The sequence below is a fragment of the Triturus cristatus genome, chromosome 2_2, assembly GCF_964204655.1.
Source record: "Triturus cristatus chromosome 2_2, aTriCri1.1, whole genome shotgun sequence".
Lineage (NCBI taxonomy): Eukaryota > Metazoa > Chordata > Amphibia > Caudata > Salamandridae > Triturus > Triturus cristatus.
In genome coordinates, this window is record NC_140582.1 from 276,576,147 (window position 1) to 276,596,479 (window position 20,333).

Below are 20,333 nucleotides of genomic sequence, written 5' to 3' on the forward strand. Positions count from 1 at the left end.
GTCTGCCACCGCACCCTAAAGACACGCCTTCAAGAACCCGGAATCCAAGAGAAGGCCCTTGACTGGACCTCGTCCTTCCTCTCCGGCAGAACCCAGAGCGTCCGCCTCCCACCTTTCCGGTCAGAAGCCACCGACATCATCTGCGGCATCCCCAGGGTTCATCCCTCAGCCCGATGCTGTTCAACATCTACATGGCCCCCTCGCACAAGTGGCCCACCACCACAACCTCAACATCATCTCCTATGCCGATGACACCCAGCTCATCCTCTCCCTCACCAAGGACCCTCACACTGCCAAAACCAACATTCACGAGGGCATGAAGGCCATTGCGACTGGATGAGGAGCAACCGTCTGAAATTGAACTCGGACTAGACGGAGGTCCTCATCCTCGGACCCACCCCCTCAGCCTGGGACAACTCCTGGTGGCTGACCGCTCTGGGGACAGCACCGACACCAACCGACCATGCACGCAACCTAGGATTCATCCTCGACTCCTCCCTCTCCATGTCCAAGCAAGTCAACGCCATCTCCTCCTCCTGCTACAAGACCCTAAGCATGCTCCGCCGGATCTACAAATGGATCCCGACCGAAACAAGAAGAACAGTGACACAGGCCCTCGTCAGCAGCAGACTGGACTACGGCAACGCACTCTACGCAGGAATCCCAGCCAAACACCAACGGCGGCTACAACGCATCCAAAATGCCTCCGCCCGACTGATCATCAACGCCCCCCGCCGCAGCCACATCACCCCCGTCCTGAGAGACCTGCACTGGCTCCCCATCAACAAGAGGATCACCTTCAAGCTACTCACCCACGCACCCAAAGCACTCCGCAACGCCGGACCAGCCTACCTGAACAGCAGACTCAGCTTCTACACCCCCACCCACCAGCTCCGCTCCGTCAATCTCGCCCTCGCAGATGTCCCCCACATCCAACGTATGACCGCCGGCTTCTGACACCCCTTATTCCATCGGGCCATTGAGGGTGTATGTCTGTGGTGGTCATGGAGTAGTCTCTGCTGCTGATATCCTGAAGGCCAGCCTCATTCGAAATGAGGCGAGAGGACTTGCAGTACAGCAGAAAAAGTACAAATCCTGCCGCACGCTTAATCAAGCCCCATATCTTTGCTGCCTCACCACCTTACCTTTCCTCTCTTTTTAACTGGTCTTTCTGACTCTCCTCCCTTCATAATTCCCTCTCTTTCTTTAGCCTTTTTTTATCTTTCATTATTTTCTATCTTGCTCTCACTCATTTTTCTCTACACCTACTTCTCTATTTCAAATCACTCTTCTTTCTCCTTCTCTCTCTTTGTATCTTTCTCTACCTCACCTTTATCACCATCGCTCTCTCTACCTCAAAGCTATCCCTACATTTAATTTTCTCTCTCTCCAGCAATCTATCACTTTATCCCTCTTATTATACCTCACCTGTCTCTACTTCACCTCTTTTCTGTCTGCATCGACCCTCTCCTTTTACACTTCTTTCATCTCTATCTTTTTCTCTTCCTCACTAGTCTCTTCACCTGGCTGGATTTATGTGCTCTTCTCAGTTTGCTCCTTCCTAAATTGACCCACTCAACCTTGCATGTCTCTACTTTTCTGACTACTTTACCTCTCTCAAATTCACCCATGGGCTGACGAGCCCCGGATCAGCACCTGCGCGCCATGAGTGGTACTTTACCTGATAATACTTTTTTGGCAGTCTACGCGGCAACCCCACACACTCACCTACTCCCTGCTGACGAGAGGCAACTACCTCGAAACACGTGTCCAGGGATTACTAATGCGACACTTACTTTCTTCGAATACTTTTGGCACGGGCGTAATCGCCGTCGCCACTACATGGACCACAGTTCCTTGGGGTAACATGCTGGTAGGACGAGCAGAGTGCGGCCAATTGAATTTTTTGTATTAAGGCTCCCTTGAGCCATTGGGCTGACGAGCCACGGATCAGCACCTGCGCGCCATGAGTGGTACTTTACCTGATAATACTTTTTTGGCAGTCTACGCGGCAACCCCACACACTCACCTACTCCCTGCTGACGAGAGGCAACTACCTCGAAACACGTGTCCAGGGATGAGTAATGTGACACTTACTTTCTTCAAATACTTTTGGCACAGGCGTAATCGCCGTCGCCACTACATGGACCACAGTTCCTTGGGGTAACATGCTGGTAGGACGAGCAGAGTGCGGCCAATTGGATTTTTTGTATTAAGGCTCCCTTGAGCCATTGGGCTGACAAGCCCCAGATCAGCACCTGCGCGCCATGAGTGGTACTTTACCTGATAATACTTTTTTGGCAGTCTACGCGGCAACCCCACACACTCACCTACTCCCTGCTGACGAGAGGCAACTACCTCGAAACACGTGTCCAGGGATGACTAATGCGACACTTACTTTCTTTGAATACTTTTGGCACAGGCGTAATCGCCGTCGCCACTACATGGACCACAGTTCCTTGGGGTAACATGCTGGTAGGACGAGCAGAGTGCGGCCAATTGGATTTTTTGGATTAAGGCTCCCTTGAGCCATTGGGCTGACGATCCCCGGATCAGCACCTGCGCGCCATGAGTGGTACTTTACCTGATAATACTTTTTTGGCAGTCTACGCGGCAACCCCACACACTCACCTACTCCCTGCTGACGAGAGGCAACTACCTCGAAACACGTGTCCAGGGGTGACTAATGCGACACTTACTTTCTTCGAATACTTTTGGCACAGGCGTAATCGCCGTCGCCACTACATGGACCACAGTTCCTTGGGGTAACATGCTGGTAGGACGAGCAGAGTGCGGCCAATTGGATTTTTTGTATTAAGGCTCCCTTGAGCCATTGGGCTGACAAGCCCCGGATCAGCACCTGCGCGCCATGAGTGGTACTTTACCTGATAATACTTTTTTGGCAGTCTACGCGGCAACCCCACACACTCACCTACTCCCGGCTGACGAGAGGCAACTACCTCGAAACACGTGTCCAGGGATGACTAATGCGACACTTACTTTCTTCGAATACTTTTGGCACAGGCGTAATCGCCGTCGCCACTGCATGGACCACAGTTCCTTGGGGTAACATGCTGGTATACGAGCAGAGTGCGGCCAATTGGATTTTTTGTATTAAGGCTCCCTTGAGCCATTGGGCTGACAAGCCCCGGATCAGCACCTGCGCGCCATGAGTGGTACTTTACCTGACAATACTTTTTTGGCAGTCTACACGGCAACCCCACACACTCACCTACTCCCTGCTGACGAGAGGCAACTACCTCGAAACACGTGTCCAGGGATGACTAATGCGACACTTACTTTCTTCGAATACTTTTGGCACAGGTGCAATCGCCGTCGCCACTACATGGACCACAGTTCCTTGGGGTAACATGCTGGTAGGACGAGCAGAGTGCGGCCAATTGGATTTTTTGTATTAAGGCTCCCTTGAGCCATTGGGCTGACGAGCCCCGGATCAGCACCTGCGCGCCATGAGTGGTACTTTACCTGACAATACTTTTTTGGCAGTCTACGCGGCAACCCCACACACTCACCTACTCCCTGCTGATGAGAGGCAACTACCTCGAAACACGTGTCCAGGGATGACTAATGCGACACTTACTTTCTTCGAATACTTTTGGCACAGGCGTAATCGCCGTCGCCACTACATGGACCACAGTTCCTTGGGGTAACATGCTGGTAGGACGAGCAGAGTGCGGCCAATTGGATTTTTTCTGACTATTTTACCTCTCTCAAATTCACCCATTTCTAACTTCCCTGTCTCTCTATTTCACCACTCAGCCTCCTCCACCAGCTCTCCCTTTCTACTGTTCTGTATGCATAACTCTAGCAATCTCTACCTCACTCTAATTTACTAATCTTTCTACCTCATCCTCTACCTACTTGTTCCACATTCTACCTCTCTGTATTTTCCTGCTAACTCTCCTTTTCTCACTTTACCTTAGGTCCCTGCCTACCTGACCTACCTTCCTCACCTTTGTCTCTACATCTCATCTCCTACATCACCTCTGTCATTATAGCATCCTCTTTATCTCTCTGTCTCCCTCTTCCTTTCTCATTACTCTTATCGTCAGAGTTCACAATCTAGCAAGTAAAGTGTTCATATAGAATGAAGAGAAGGACAAGCCAAGCAGGGGAATTCACCTGAAAAGTATCACATCATATTTCACCTGATGAAACAATGAAAATCCTTGCTTTGATTTTCACTATTGCAAGAAGATCGATATGTAAATGTATCTTTTTTTAATATTAAGCACTGGATCACTAACCATCAACCAAGTGACCCTTATTGTGTTATTCCCACAAGCGTAGGAACTGGATGGTTAGACACTGAATATGAATTAAATATTGCATAATAATTTTTTTGGGTCAAAGTGCAAAAATAAATGGTTTTTCAGTGCGTATTCATGCACTATTTAAGTATTATGTGTCTAGGAAACAGCGGGTAGTTTGAATCTTCACCTGTTTTTATGTGCACCCTGTTGCTAAAAGTATAACTGATTTTACAGTGAGCAACATTCTGATCAAGAGAAATCAACCAAACCCAGAGGAAAATGCAACAGAAATCCAGAATGTGCAACAATACATCATTAAAACAAATGTGTTTTTCACATTTAATCATCCTGGATTTTTTTTGCATTTGACTAACTGGTTTTGGGGTTTTTTCTTGAGTAGTTCTCATTATCAAAGTCTCACTCACTCTAAATTCATGGTACATTGATTGAAAGTGCTAACCGCTAATGTCCACCTTTTATGATAAGGCTGCTGTTGCATAGCTAGGGCAAGAGGATCTGGGCTGGCTACACATAAACACGTGAGCACAAGGGTGTGTGCATGTTTGCAGAGAGCTCAGCATCTATGCACCAGTAGCCTATCATAGAAGGGATACTTAAGGGTGACTTGAGGTAGTGCTCACTGAAGGTCTGTGGTGCTGAAACTGTATTACACAGTATAGGTGAAATATGAACTAAAGTACAGTTTTGCCTCACTCAGACCTACACAGTCCAGCAAGGTATCAAACTGTGAAGAAACATGCACCAAGGGTATATGTGCAGTCCCTGACATCATACTTATGCTTCTCATGACACTTTCAGAATTGTCATATGTTCCTGGCTCAGTTCATAATTAGATGTAAGTTCTTGACACCTCCCATACTGTGCCAAGGTATTTATTTGGCTCCCCAGCAGGATGATTAAAGGCCCGCACACATTAGAGTGCTCGACCCATTTCCTGAGAAAGGAAGAGGTGGCGATGAAATCTACATCTGTTAATTAGCCTGTCACACTGCTCTTGGGCTGCGACAGCCCCAACTCACAAAAACAAAGGAGGAGGGTCAGACCTCTGAAATATTCAGGGCCAGGGCTACCATTAAGATTTGAATGGGAAGGGATCAGGCAGCTGTGTCACCTAGGGTGGAGTTGAGGATGTTTCAGAAGCTCTTTCCTTAGACAACTTGAAGTCACCATATTGGAATGCCCCAGAATGTTATGGAGTATGGTTGGGACAGAAGGGATGGAGTGATGATGTTGCACCCTAGGACTGGCCTGGAGTGCTTGGCTTCTAGAACATTGCATCCCCCCCTTAAAAACCTTAATAGCGAAATTGCTGAAAAGACGTTCAGCAGGAATGAGAAGCCACCTGATGTCACTGCAAAGCTGGACCAAAGGACTTTAACTCTAGCTGACTCCAAGGACTAGGGGCATATTATCAAAAAACGGCGTTACAATTACTGCCGCTTTAGCGGCAGAAAACTGCCGCTAAAGCGGCGATAATGGGCTTGATAATATGTCCTTGAGAATTCCCATAGAAGCCCATCTTCTGGTGTCAACATGGGCTTCTATGGGAATTCTCTGCGGCATATTATCAAACCCATTATCACCGATTTAGTAGCAGTTTTCTGCCGCTAAAGAGGCGATAATTCTAACGCAGTGCTTAATAATATGCCCCTAGGATGGATATCTTCATGGCTAGTGACACTGCTCTCCCTTATGCCTCCTGGGGAGCATGTGGTTAGAATGCGCATATTTTTCTTGTGGTGCTCCAAGAATAAAAAAAAACACGCTGAGACACATGTTTTGAAACAACGTGTTTATGGCTAATAATGGACTGAAGGACTTTAACTCCAGCTGACTTGCAGGACTAGGATGGGTAACTCTAGGGCAAGTGACACTGGCCCCCTTATGCCTCCTGAGCAACTGTTGGGGGAACAGACTTGCTAGTGGACCATGCACAAGATGCCCCCACAAGAAGGAGAAGAGTATCCAGGGCTATGCAGACGACAGATCTGGAGCAAGGAGCCAGAAAGCCCATCTAAGAGAAGCCTTTAAACATCATTAGGCTAAAGAACATGCTACTGGTGCCTAGGACTGGCCACAAGCAGAAAATTAGCCTACAGGGCCTGAGCTAAACCCTGGTCCCCTGGGTGGACCAGGAAGAAAATGTGGTGTGTAGAGCTTTGCAGCAATATCTTCAATTTCTCCAAGACAGGGCCAAGCCCCCAGGGTTCGAGACAAACCAAGTTGGAAAGCTTAAATGGGCAGGGAGCTTGGTTGGGGTTCATTCCCCAAGTCCTCTTTTGGCCCCATGGGGACCCCATCTCCTGGGGCAAAACACAACTTCAATTGTCCCAGGTTCCCCCCCATCTTCCAGGTGAGAAGACAACAGAATACCCAGGAAGAGATGGTGCCACCACACCCCCTGCATGGCAGTGTGTCACCCCAGCTTTCTGTGCCTGTGACTGAGAAGAGTGGGAAAACACCACCCTATGTGCTTCCCACTTGCGAGAACGTGGGTGGGAGAAATCAGCTGCTGACTCCCTTGCTGCATTGGAAGGATTGACTGCCAAGCAGGGAGCTGCCTGTGCAGGAGAGGCCTATTTCCGGTGCCCATGCAGCTAGAGCACCTTGGTTCCCTATTATTGGTGCAGGGGCACCCCGACTCAAAAAGAAATTATACGCGGTGCAAGGCCACATGAAAAATGCCCACAGCAATGTCACTATTTAGATATACAACCCCTGGAGCATTGAGTGACCCTTAATCTACCATGTTGGGGTTAAACTTTTAATATTTTCCTTGTGGTGCCGCAAGAATATAAAAAAGACTCTGAGACAAATGTTTTGAAACAAAATTATTTACAGACAATGCTGATAGCTAACAATACAATTGGTTTACAGTATCATGAATCCTATTTATTGTTAGAATCACACTGATTGACTTCAAAGGTAGATCATAACAGGTTTTGCATATGTGTACTGTCACCATTGATTTCAGTGATGTTACATTGGTGAATTATTAGATTTGGCTGCTTTTACTTATGTGCTGGCACCCTGTAAAAAAGAGAAGATCTGCCTTATTGATAATGATACCCACTTATTTTGTGAGGTTGCACCTAGTATCGTTGCGGGTATTACAATCATGGTATTCAGGACTCATTAGGGGTGTAACATGGTGTAAGGATGTTACTAAAGGAATTTCCAACTACCTTAGTGTAATAATTGTAAGTCAATGCATAGTATTTAGTAATGTGGTTGTAATAAAGTCCTTTTCCTTTTTACAAGAAAAATCATTGGATAAAGAATCATTTTTTGAATGGTGTTGCATACCAGCGAGGTGTGATTACTAGCCCACACCACTTTACTTGGTTGGCCTTGGACCGCTATGCTTTACTACTTTGAGAGTGCCAAGTGCTACAATGGGGTACTTGGTTCCTAGTAAAGAGACAATTGCAGACCTATCACTTGTGAAAGACTCACAACCTTTGCGTCTAATAACCACATTTCTTACAAACATCCACTAGTAAGGCTAAGACCAACCTACAAGCGTTAAATTAGCAAGTAAAAAAATCTGTTTGATGAGCAGGATATTAAAATGAGAAAATACTATTTGGCATAAAGAATGCAGTATTTTTAAAATACTTTTAGTAACAATGGGTAGTTTACAAGGAAGTAATAATACTATGCTAGATTTTAAGCCACAGAAAGCAAAGTTTTCCAAAAAGGTAACATTTCAAATGTCCTTAAAATGAAGATTTGTTTTACCACTCATATTTTCCTTCATATACTGCTGATTTGTTTTGTGTATTCAAGCCAGTAGAGTGTCTTCTGGATAGGTTGAGTAAATATTTCTCGGGTAACATGGAGTATTGGAACGCCAGCTTCCTACAAAAAAGTGCCCATGGGACTTTGGCAAATATCATTTCACAGCAACTTTATATGACACTTAATCATTTGGAAATAGAGAGAGTTTTGGCAAATATTTTAAAATGTATATATGTATGTCCTGAATTATTTAAGCTTAAACATACCTATAAAACAACAGAGAGCTGGATGTGTGTGTTCTAGAGCACAGAGAAGAGAGGGAATACAGAGAGAGAGGGAGAAGCCTCCTTTCAGGAAGAGAAAAGAGGCCTAAATGTGGAAAGTGCAGAAATGATGGTATGAATGAGTCTCACGTTGTTGGATTTTGATGGTGCTTGCTACACTTTAAATAGTATGCTATGAGATTTACTATCTAACACATATCATGATTTATGTTGGAAAGTAGAACAATTCACTCATTTGCCTACTTTACTAAAGGGGGCATATTGGTAGTAGATGTGCATCACCATGCAACTGAACGTTGGTCTTCAGGAAAATCCCACCCAAAAGACGACTCCTCTTTGAGGTAGGCATAACAGTGGAATAACTTTTAAAAGTATCCACATTTTTTTAACTTTGCATGTGTGCTGCACTATATGGTCCCCATCCAATGCAAAAGCTATGCTTGACAATACGCACATATCTTAGCACACATTGGGCAACCCCTCCTAGAACCCTGACATCGCCACCACCACTCCCGTCAGCTACACAATGATACACCTTGACTGCACCAACAAACATGGCAGCAGCATCACCATCATCTTCAAGGAAACCATCTGATGCACCATCACGAAGGGGTACCCAAAACCCCTCATGGAACACCTCAACTTCCGACTAAAGTCCACAATAAGAGGCGTCTTTGCTTTCAGACCCCTTGGACCAAAACCAGTCATCTCCAACCTCATTGCCCCCTTAGCCATTGACTCCTACCAGCTCAGAACCACCAAGCGCAACTGCTACTGAGTCGAGAAGTGATAGTGCATAACTAAGGACTCTCAGGCAGAGCTGCTTACAAAGCAGCCCTCAGTAACTACCACCTGTGCATTAAGGAAGCCAAAAGAGCCGCCTTCACTGCGCACATTGACACCGTGGGCTACCACACAAAGGAACTCTTCAAAATATTTCAGGAATCTCTAACCTGACAGCCATAGAGAACACCATCCACGCATCCCAAGTACTCTGCGACACCCTTTCGGGCTACTTCCACAGCAAGATTGCCATTACCTACAGCAACTTTTACCCTCAACCCACCAATATCAGCCTCAAGAACCCCAGCGAACAACAGCCAAACAATCACCACCTGGTCTCCCCTGATTACTCAGGGTTCCTTATAGCTGCACAAGCTTTAATGCTGTCATTCTTAGCTTCTCCCCTATGAGCCATGATGCCCTGGTAAAGCCTCTTGAGAATGAACTTCTCCATTCTTGGGCCGTGCCTGAATATAGCTGGGTACAATAGCAGAAGGATCGTTTGTCATAACTTGAGCAGAGGAGTGGTCCCACAGTAAGGCACTGGCCAATTCCTTTCTAAGGCATGGGCTAAAAGCTGCTTTTTGTACCGTCTGCAGAGCCCCACCCTTAACAGCCTATGATGCATAGTTAGAGTCTAGTACTTCTGAGCCATAGCTGTTTATACTGATGTCTGTATCGGTCCATATAGAGGTTAGTCAGGGAGTAAAACTTCTCTCTGATATCCTGTTCTTCCTCATCAAGCACAGGCTGTCAAAATTTGTCCTGCTATAATGATCTATGTTTTTGCTGCTTAAGCTTTCACCCAACCTGCCTTTCTCTCCTGCTTTGGCTTGAAGCATGTCCGTACTGCAGGTTTTTTGAGGCAGCCCAGTAACAATTGGAATCTCACAGTCCATATTCCCCACTCATTGAAGCTTGTGGCTCTTCCTTCACAAAGTAATTACAAAGGCCTTGGATGATGGGGGTGTGGGTTGTGCATCCCTTTGTACCTGCAGAACTTGATCAGCTTAGGCTTTGCCCATAGTAGAGTTATCATTCGCAGCTCCAACTACCTTGTCATTAGATAAAACGTCCTTAGCCCTCTCACCCCCCAGGTCAGGACGTTCCTCACCAAATGGACCAGGAGACCTGGGCAGGTTATCTGATATGCCCATGGAATTTCTTGTTCTAATACAAGCGCCTTCATCAGCGACAACTCTCTCTCATGGAGGCCCTATTACCTCTCTTACCTGTAGATCCAGATTCTGATCTAACAGAAAAGTTGGAAATAAAGGCTGCCTTTGACCTCTCAGTTGTCTCCTTGACTGCTGCAGATTTGAACGTCTTTCCATCTGTTGAGTCCATTGTGTCGGCTGCTCTGGTATCTACAGTCAGTCAATGGGTCATGCCACTGCCAAAGGAGCGCAGATTGGGCTGGCCTGACTGTTCGGGTTGGTTGGGTGGCTTTGGCTGCTTGGGCGGTATACTGGTGTCCTGACTCCACATCCTGCAGCAAGAGAGGGAAGACCTCTGGGAGAAGCTTCCAGAGAGCAGTGCGTCTATGGCAGAGTTCCTGATGACACCAACATTTGTAACATAAACCATGAGGGCCATTGAAAAAAGGAAGCAAAATTATGGTCAGTGATTATAGTATGATGGTATTGAAAGAGGAGTGCTACCGCCACTCAACCGGCCGCCATCATGGATCCTTGACTATTCAATGCAAATTTTACAAAATTGCACCTGCACTGCTACCATATCATAAAATCCAACCCATGGAGCCAAAATGCACAAACTGTTTAGGTGTTGCAAATTTTTTATGCAGGTGCTTTTTAAAACGTATTACATTTTGGCAGGGTGGGCTACTTTGTTCTAAGTTTTTTTGCAGCAGCCAGGCCTGTTTTGCAGCAGAAAAAGTCATTTACTCAGAACATGTCCATAGGTGTCTATGTAGGCAAAACACACACAGTTATATTGAGCTTCTTGAAGACATCACTCCCCAATACAAAAGAAGAACTGGAGCAATATACCACACGCTTGTTATCGTAATATCATCACCTCCTGGGCATTTTGTGCAATTCGACCCGAAGCCTTTTGACGATAACTCCACAGAGACTTCTTGGGAAAACCACTACTCCAAATTAAATCAGACTATGGAAGGCAGGGCTGCTCAAAAGTTTCTTATAAGGGAAAGAAAACATCTTTTGATAATATCTCATTTCTGCAAGCCACTTTGTGATTGAAATTAATTTTGCAAATGACCAGGCCCTGAAACAGACTGTGGTTTTGTTAACTCACTTAAAATACCACGCGAATGCGCATTCATCTACTGAATTGAGGAACTTTTATGAAGACTGCCCAATTATGTGATTCATTTTCTCTTCAATGTTCTTACCCGGCTCCCGTCACAACTATTGTCAAAACAGAAAAAGACTAGATAAATCTGTGAGATGAACTTGAATTTAGATAGAGATATGATTGCATGAATGCGATCTTTTAATGTTTTGTTCCACTATTCAAAACTGCCCAGTGAACATTATGGTTAATATGGCAATAGCAGATGGTATTCCCACTTGTCCTTACTTCACTGATTGTGCTTTTAATTGCATTGCTTTGTTATAAGGCAGTTGGTGAATGGCATACGTCGGTGGCTGACTTGTGTTAATAAGCTCTTTCAATTGGATGGGCACGTCAACCCATGCAAACAAACGACAACACTGTTCAAAATTCCACAGAAGCTTACAAACATACTGCACTGTCACACATTACCCAGGTGGTGTCCTGTATTTCTTATAAACCTATATAAGATCTGCGCGTTTAGACAATATATACTGCAGGATTGGTGTCCGGACTGTTTCTAGACACCCCCACCAGGTATGTTTAGCCTGTATACCAGCTAGCTCACAGTGCCACTAGAAACCCCTCTTACCAAGGAGAGAATAGTTCTTGGCAACTATTCCAACACGACAACCCTGATCCCTCAGGACAGTGGAAACAGTGTCATACTTTTCGCTCAGTCACTCGTGCTCACTTCGTCTCAGAGAGATACACAGAAAAAAACGGTGTGGACGTTTATCAATAAGCATTTATTGAACAGTCGTCATTCTAGTGTAAAATAGTTGTGCTGAAACAACCACTAGACAGAAATAGATATAGAGGATTAGAAGCGCTAAGAGGGTAAAAGGATGTTAGATTTCTACCATGGTGCTAAAACCATGAATACAGGCAGGTTTGTAAAATACATAACAGTAAAAAAGCGTACTCCTACGATGTAGTCCTAACTAGATGTACCTAAGTGTACCTAGAATGTGTGTAGGTGTTAAGCCAAGAATCCCTCTAGGATAAAGTCAACCCCATTACCAGAAATGAGAGACCGAGGAACCTCATCTTGGTCTCAAGCTGGACACCCGAGCTGGAATATCTGCATGCAGGAGCCTCAGCGCCTTGTGTCAGTGTGTCGGCAGGGAAGTCCTTGTTCCCCTCTGACTATTTCAGCAAGATGTGATCTTTATATAGAGCAAGGTGTCCCCAGGGGTTCTACCTTGCTGTGTCATTGTAGGACTTAGGGCTTAGTATGTCGGATTGTCGGACATAGGATGACGTAGGGAATGAACCTTATACATAGTTATTATGCAGGAGATGGTAGTCCTGCTGAGTTTCCAAGAATCCTCATGCATAATGTATGTTATGTTATGTTGAAAATATTTATAGAGCGCTCGTACACCACAGGGTTTCATGGCGCTAGTGGGAGAGATGCGGCAGAATTGAATGAATAGAATTTACGAATAAGCCTGTACGAATAGAAGAGTTTTAAGGAGGGATCTGAACTGAGAAAGAGAGGTTGCAAATCTAAGCTCAATAGGGAGAGAGTTCCAAAGTTGGGGAGCCAAAAAAGAGAAACTGAGGCTGCCATGTTTTTTCCGTTTAAAGGGAGGGATAACGAGGAGGTTAGAATGAGTGGAACGGAGAGCACGTGAAGGTGTATAGCGAAGTATCAGGGATGAGATGAAGGCAGGGCCAAGGCCGGCTAGGGCTTTGAAGATAGTGCAGTCCAGTTTGAAAGTACAACATTTTACTACTGGGAGCCAGTGAAGGCTCTTCATCAGGGGACGGACATGTTGATGTCTATGTTGTTGAAAGATAAGTCTGAAGCTGGTAAGACGGAATGCCAGCATACAATGAATTAGCGTAATCTAAGCGGGAAAGAACTAAGGCCATGAGAACCAAAGTGAGGGCCTCGGTAGTCAGAAATCTCGAGATCTTACGAATTCTGCGAAGATGAAAAAAACAGGATGATACCACAGCACTGATTTGAGCTTTCATAGTCAAGTCTTTACTTATAATGACTCCAAGGCTTTTCACGGAGTCAGCAGGTTGTGGGGGATTGCCTATCATAGGTGGCCAGTAACTGTCATTCCAGGGGTTAGAGGTACCGCCAGTCAGGACCAGCTCAGTTTTATCGGGATTGAGTTAAAGTTGACTGGCGTTCATCCAGTTACTAATGAAACATAAGGTAGCCTGGAACCTGGAAGCTGACGTGGTGGAAGAGTCAATTGTAACCACTAATTGGAGATCATCAGCATAGTTAAAGGTAGCCACCTCGTAGTTACGTAGGGAGCGGATCAGAGGAAGCATGTACAGGTTAAAAAGTAGAGGGGAAAGAGAGGATCCCTGAGGGACTCCGCAGTTCAAGCTAACCCTCCTAGCTAAAAAGGTGTCCAGGCGAACAGCCTGGGACCGATTTTCAAGAAAGGAGGAGATCCATTTCAGGACTGTTCCCTGAATGCCAATAAATTATGGTCGACCGTGTCGAACGCGGCAGAAAGATCTAGAAGAATAAGGGCCTGAGAGATTTTATTGTCGGCCCCCTTTCTGAGTTCATTCATGACTGCAAGTAAGACCAGCTCAGTAGAATGAGCTGGTCTGAAGCCGGCCTGCTGAGGATCGAGAAAGAACGAGAGTTCAATAAAAGAACTGAGACATTTGGTAACATGGGCTTCGAGAATCTTGCTGAGATAAGGAAGTAGGGAGATCGGACGATAGTTGGTGAGATTAGAAGGATCAGCATTGGGTTTTTTGAGGATGGGGACGACCTCAGCAACTTTAAAAGAGTCAGGGACTAAGCCTAGTTTCAAGCAATTATTGCGAAGTGCTAAAGGGGGATCAGGACATGTAGAGAATGCTTCCTGAAGGAAGTGAGGAGGACAAGAATCAGTAGGGGATCCGGATCCGACCTTCTTTACAAGTGCAAGAAATTCATCTTTCGAGATCAGAGGTATCTGATCTAGCACTTGCGAGTTCTTAAACGGGGTCACAGAATTTATAGGGGCGACAGGCGGGGGGATGCTACTTTTGATGGTAGTGATTTTCTGCAGGAAATAGTCATTTAGAGCATCACATAACTGTTGGGAAGGAAGAGGTTTAACAGTTACTCTGTCAGGCAAAGATAATTCATCCACAATGGCAAATATGTCTTTAGTTTTGGTTGCAGAGTTGATAATTTTTAAAGAAAAATACGAGGATTTGGCCTGAATAATAGATTTTTTATAGTCATTTAAAAGACTGATATAAGTAGCTTTCTTTTCCAAGGAGTAAATGCGTCTCCAACTGCGTTCCGCCTGTCTCAGTGCTAATTTCTTTATCTTTAGGTCGTTAGAGAACCAGCGTTGGGCATCATGAGGATGTCTGAGTGCGGATAGTTTAAGGGGGGCAACAGCATTGCTGGCAGAATCAAGCCAGCCTTTGATAGCGGCAGCCTGGTTGTTAAGGCAGTCCGTATCGGCGGGAATGGAAGTTGAAAGTAGGGAGCGAAACTCATCCTTATTGGCCCGATTCCAGTTTCTGGCCCAATACTTGCCCAAAGTCGGGGGTTTGACGAAGGGGGAAGAATCCAGAGAGACGTGAATAACATAATGATCTGACCAGGGACATGGGGAAATGAGGGGGGGAGAGATAGTCAGATTGGCAGTCCATATCTGGTCCAGGATGTGACCCTTGACATGAGTGGCTGTATGGACATGCTGGGTGCAATTAAGCCCGGAGAGAAGGTCAGTAAATTCCAGGGAACTGGTGCTTTCCTTGAGGTCTGAGGGCCAATAGTTGAAGTCACCTATTATAATAATTTTCGCGTTATTAATGACTAGTTGGGAGATGAGTTCGCCAACCAACTGAGGAAAGGAGGGCATGTGTTGAGGGGGTCTGTAAAAGAGCGCACAGATAAAAGGGAAATGGGGGAGTCAAATTTTAAAATAAGACTCTCAACGGAGGGGATGCTAGTAACAGTTAAGGCAGTGAATCTAAATTTATGATGGATAATGGCAGCAACTCCTCCACCCGGTTTTCCAGGGGGTCTATTGGCCTGGAGTATATAGTACCCTGTAGGTATTGCTGCCAAGATATCTGGTAGAGAATCAGCAGTAAGCCTGGTCACTGAGAGAAGAAGTATATCGGGTTGGTTAGAATCAACAAAGTGAAATATTTCTAATTGGTGATTGGGCAACGAGCGGGTGTTGAGATAATAAAACTCCATGCATGTCTTGTTAGAGGGCGGAGGAGAAATAAGTGTTTCAGCTGGGTTGGCCGAGAGGTGCTCTCTGAACAATGGAGAGGGTAGTTCAGAAGATTCATACCTAGGATGGAGGATACCTATGGAGGATAGATAGGTTTTTATGCGGGGATCAATAGGCCAGTTCGCTTGATGGCTACGCAGTTCAATGGCTGAGTAGGAGAAAATTTGGGCAGAGTGGAGTGCCCCTTGCCTCGGCCGGGCGCGGACGGGTGCAGACGGGCTTGCCTTAGGCATGCCTGCTGTGCGCGTCCGCTGCGCGCCAGCCTGCTTTAAGTAGTGGCCCTGTAACAGCGTGATTGGTCCTCTGTTCGCCTCTCAAATTGGCGACCAGTAGTGTCAGTGTGCATGTGCTAGGCGCAGACACTTAGCCAACAAACATGCGCTTTCCTAAAAACGAGTAGTTTCCCTTAAAAGTAAGTAGACAAGAGTTTCAAGCAGTTAATTAAAAACAGAATGTGCAAAAAGTGCAAAATTGCTGGTTAAAATTATCGTACCGCGTCTCTCCCGGCTCACACCTCAGGAGGAGGTATGAGACTTTTACTAGGGAAAATCCTGCTTTCTGTGTGCAGTGTCGTATCTAGGTAAAATGTCAGTCCTCAGTAACCGTTATGTTTGTAATGTAGGGGAGAATATAGGAGAAAGGTTAGGATGTTACCTGAACCTATATTGGGGTACATATAGAGGTTAGTCAGGGAGTAAATGAAATATAACACCCACTCCTTTTCCGACTGGACGACATTATTTCATTCTAACATACTACTAGGCTATCTAGGCACTGGTACGCAAACAGCTACAGTAAAAACTATAATTTTGCTAAAAAATGTTAAATAAACTCTAAAAAATGCTAAAAAAAATTGTCACTCGAGCAATAGCTCTAATGTGTCCATATATATAGTTTGAATACCTACAAGCATCGGAAAGCCATGCAGGTCATAAAAAGTGTCCATTGTTTTGAAGCTCTAATTTGAGTGGTTTTCGAAAAAGGATGAATTTTTCCCAGCACACGACGAGCTAAATGTTTATGTGTCCTGGCTGGTAGACGCAACATTGCTGTTGCCTGCCTTTGCAGACGACGATCCCATGTCAATTCAGCACAGATGATCTTCTGTACTGCCTGCAGCCGATTCTGGGGCAGCCTGTGCCACATCCAAGGCTTGGGTGTTGGTGGAGGAGCCGGTATCCAATCCAACAGGAGCTGAAGCAGCCTATGGTGGCCCTAAGAATGCAGCCACCATCATGGGAATACGCTGTGGATACTACAGAACAGGGGCAGTTATCGGGTCCAGTAAAGCGTCAACGTCCGGTTAAGCAACTGATGGAAGTGTCAGACCCAACATGCATTCTTTTCCGCAGAACAGGCATCGGAGAACAGGTAAGACACAGTCCATCCAGACTGGTCTAAATGATAGGAACCAACAGGTGCTCAGTTCCCGTAGGCGAGGTGTGCCCAGATGTTGTACCATGCAATCACGGTATTTACACTCTAGGAGTGCTTTTTCCATCTCCTTGGTTACTGGGATGTCCATTGCATAGCAGAAAAATTACAATTAGGATACCTGCTATTAGGAACAGGATCAGCGGAAGCCCTCCAAAAATGCTTCCAAATACGGAGTGTATAAAGTTTGGGAAAACTCCAAGGACCGTCTGAAAGATGCTTAACAGTTCTGAACCTATGCTCTTAAATAGGTGGACTATACCGGTCGTATTAGACATGTTAAAGATACGATTTACCATTTCTGTGAAATAGAAGGGGCAGTTCGTATGTATGAATGCCTGTATCTCAGCCGAGCACCTTGCAATCTGGAGATCAAAAGTCACCTGGGCGAAGATTAAGGGCACGGTTTTCTGTAGAAGCATGGCTTTGATTCTGCTCAGAGTAGAGTAGAGTGTGGAGAGGTGTGGTGCAGCAGCCTGTGGAATGGTTTGGTGCAGTGCCAGGGCACCTGCCTTCGGAGCACAGGGTTCATGGTTTGATCCCCGGCTCCGGCGGCAGCTCAGCTTAGCACCATGTGACTCTGGGCAATAGGTCACTTAATTTCCACGACAGCCCCCAGCAACTTGAGACCCGTAAGGGTGAGTAGTTCGCACCTTACAAATACAGATTTTTATCAAACTGTATACAGGAAACATTCAACAAATGCTTTGGGCTGCCTCCCTGATTGTGTGTGTCGGTGGAAACAATACTTGCATATAGCAAGTAACCATCGAGCTCAGGGTGACTAGATATCGATGCCCGGAATCATCCCGCAACAACTTTGATTTTTCAGCATAAAGTAACTCCCATTCTTAAGTAGCCTGAATACCGGGGTAATCACAGCTGCTGGGGTACCTCTCAAGTGACAGGACAGGTTTGCTACCGAGCAGTTACAGGCCCCGTGTTGCATAATATCCTGCATATAAGAGATCCACTTAAAGCGTTCTCGCAGTATGTACCGCTTAGAAACACTTCCAGATCCCCACTCCTGCATCGAAATCTATACAGTAATTCCCAAGATTCCATGATGAATTCCCCACCCATCTCTTCATATCTGCCTGCCTGTTGTTGTTCTAGGCAATACTGAAAGTGGAAAGTTGTGGCTGGTGATGTTATATGGCCATGGATTAACCACTTTGTGGATGGTGATTCTGTCACATTGAACGGTAGCTTGTCCAGTTTTTCAACACACAGCATTGTATATTTTGCTCCTCTTTGTGCCATTGTTATCTGTTTTTGCATTGGATTGTATGCAGAAAACAATGACGTACTGTTGATAAAACGCCAAGGCATATGACCAGCGGGCAATGATTGCAGCGTCCAGCTTAATAACATAATATAATGTAACTGTGATTCCATGTGCTGTAGTATGAACAAATCCTCTTCTAGTACATCAGCAGCAGAAGATACAATGTTGCCTAGTGAGTAAATCCTCGATGTAAATGTAGTCATACCATTGTCAACTACGGCTAACGCATTCTCTAGGTTAATTCTATCCATTTCTTGAAGTCTTGAAGTCTTTCCGCTGCTTCTTGTTGAGAGATTTTCCAGATTTCATATTAGAAATGTTTCTGACGTGGCTTTCTGGGACCTAATAAAAAATCCAGTAGGTCCACATCCTCTGTTAGTAAGGATAAGTGCTGTTTCACCTAGGGTAGTGTTGAGGTTTTTAGCCAATTGAGGCATAACTTCCTAACACTGTAGGATGTCACCACCCCGGATGTTCTCTTTGTAGATAGCGTGGGTCTGGCCTATGGATACTGAACCTTTCAGTGGTACTCCTGAATCTTCCTTGACATCTGTATGTGTCTGTGGTACAAACCAACCAACACTTCCAATTGGGGTCTGATCTATTGTATTGTAAAATGTCATCTATTGTAGCCCCTTCTTGCGATGTAATATTTTCCTTGGTATGTGATGGTGTTGGGATCCGAGGTGTGTTCAAATCCTTGATCTTGGTTATTCCAAGACAGGAAGTCTGTTGCACAGTTTCATTCAGAAATATCATCTGCTGAGGAGTGAGGCATGCTCTAAATTGTGCTTCTGTTCTTTGGACTTGCCAGTCTCTATAATCCCCGACTGATTTTAAGTGAAACCCTGTTCAGACAGTTGGGTAATAAAGGAAGCAGAATAAATCTGTTTGGTGTTAGTCAGCATATTTTTCTGTGCAGATGTTGGTGCAACCTTATAATAGTATAAGGTCGGGTCAGAAGTGCTAAAACCTGAAAAATATTAACATTTTGGTGGAAAAGTTTTCGAAAAACTTTTTGGCGGAGTAGGTCAATGTTCCAATGGATGATGTGTGAAAACATTTCTAAGGATACTTGTTTTGTGTAAAAAATGATGACCATAATGTCGATAACAATACATTGTGTTAAAGTCTGATGTGTCTTCAGAAATGCAGCTGATTGTTCTAAATCAGGCAAACATATTATTTACAATTTCAAAATCTCAATCATTGAAAATGTACTGGAGGTAATGATATTATTTAAGGAAATTTTAAATAAATGAAGTATTTTAAAAAGTTCTGTCTGGCCAAATATATAACATGTCAACCTGGTCCCATACTATACCATTCGGTATAGTATCTGCTGAAATGTTCACGTAGGACAAGTCTCTTTGCTTACAATGTAATGAAACATGAGGTTTCATGATCAAGTTCACTTTTGATGCTGCAGAGCTTTGGCAAAGATAAGTTCAATTAATAAGTAAGCAGAACACAGTTACTAAGCCTATCTAGAAAAGAAAGAACAGTATTCCATTGATTATATAAAGCTCTAGCCAAGGTGACACCAGGTATGCCTTTTCAGAAAAATGAAGAAGTCTTTGATTTATTGTTGACGGGATATTGGGGTTGGCGTTGTTTCAGGTTTACTTGGATCCAAGGAAAAGGTATTAAAGTAGATGAAATAGCCAGATGCAGTTCGATCTATTTTAGGTAGCTGAGCAGGTTTTGTTGAACTTGTAGATGGCTCTTTATTTGTCTTTTGTTTTAGTTTTGAATTTCTTGTTCAAGAGGAACGAGTTCCATTGCATTTGAACCATCCTACAGAAAGCCAGGACAGGTACAGGCTTTCTGTAGGATGTCCCAAATTCTTTCTTGTCCACTATCTTTTCTCTGACCAGACTCCCGGTTTAGGGACCCAGACAGGTCTTGCTGATCAGGGACCCACATTCTCGTCCCTAATTGGACCTCATAGAGAGTG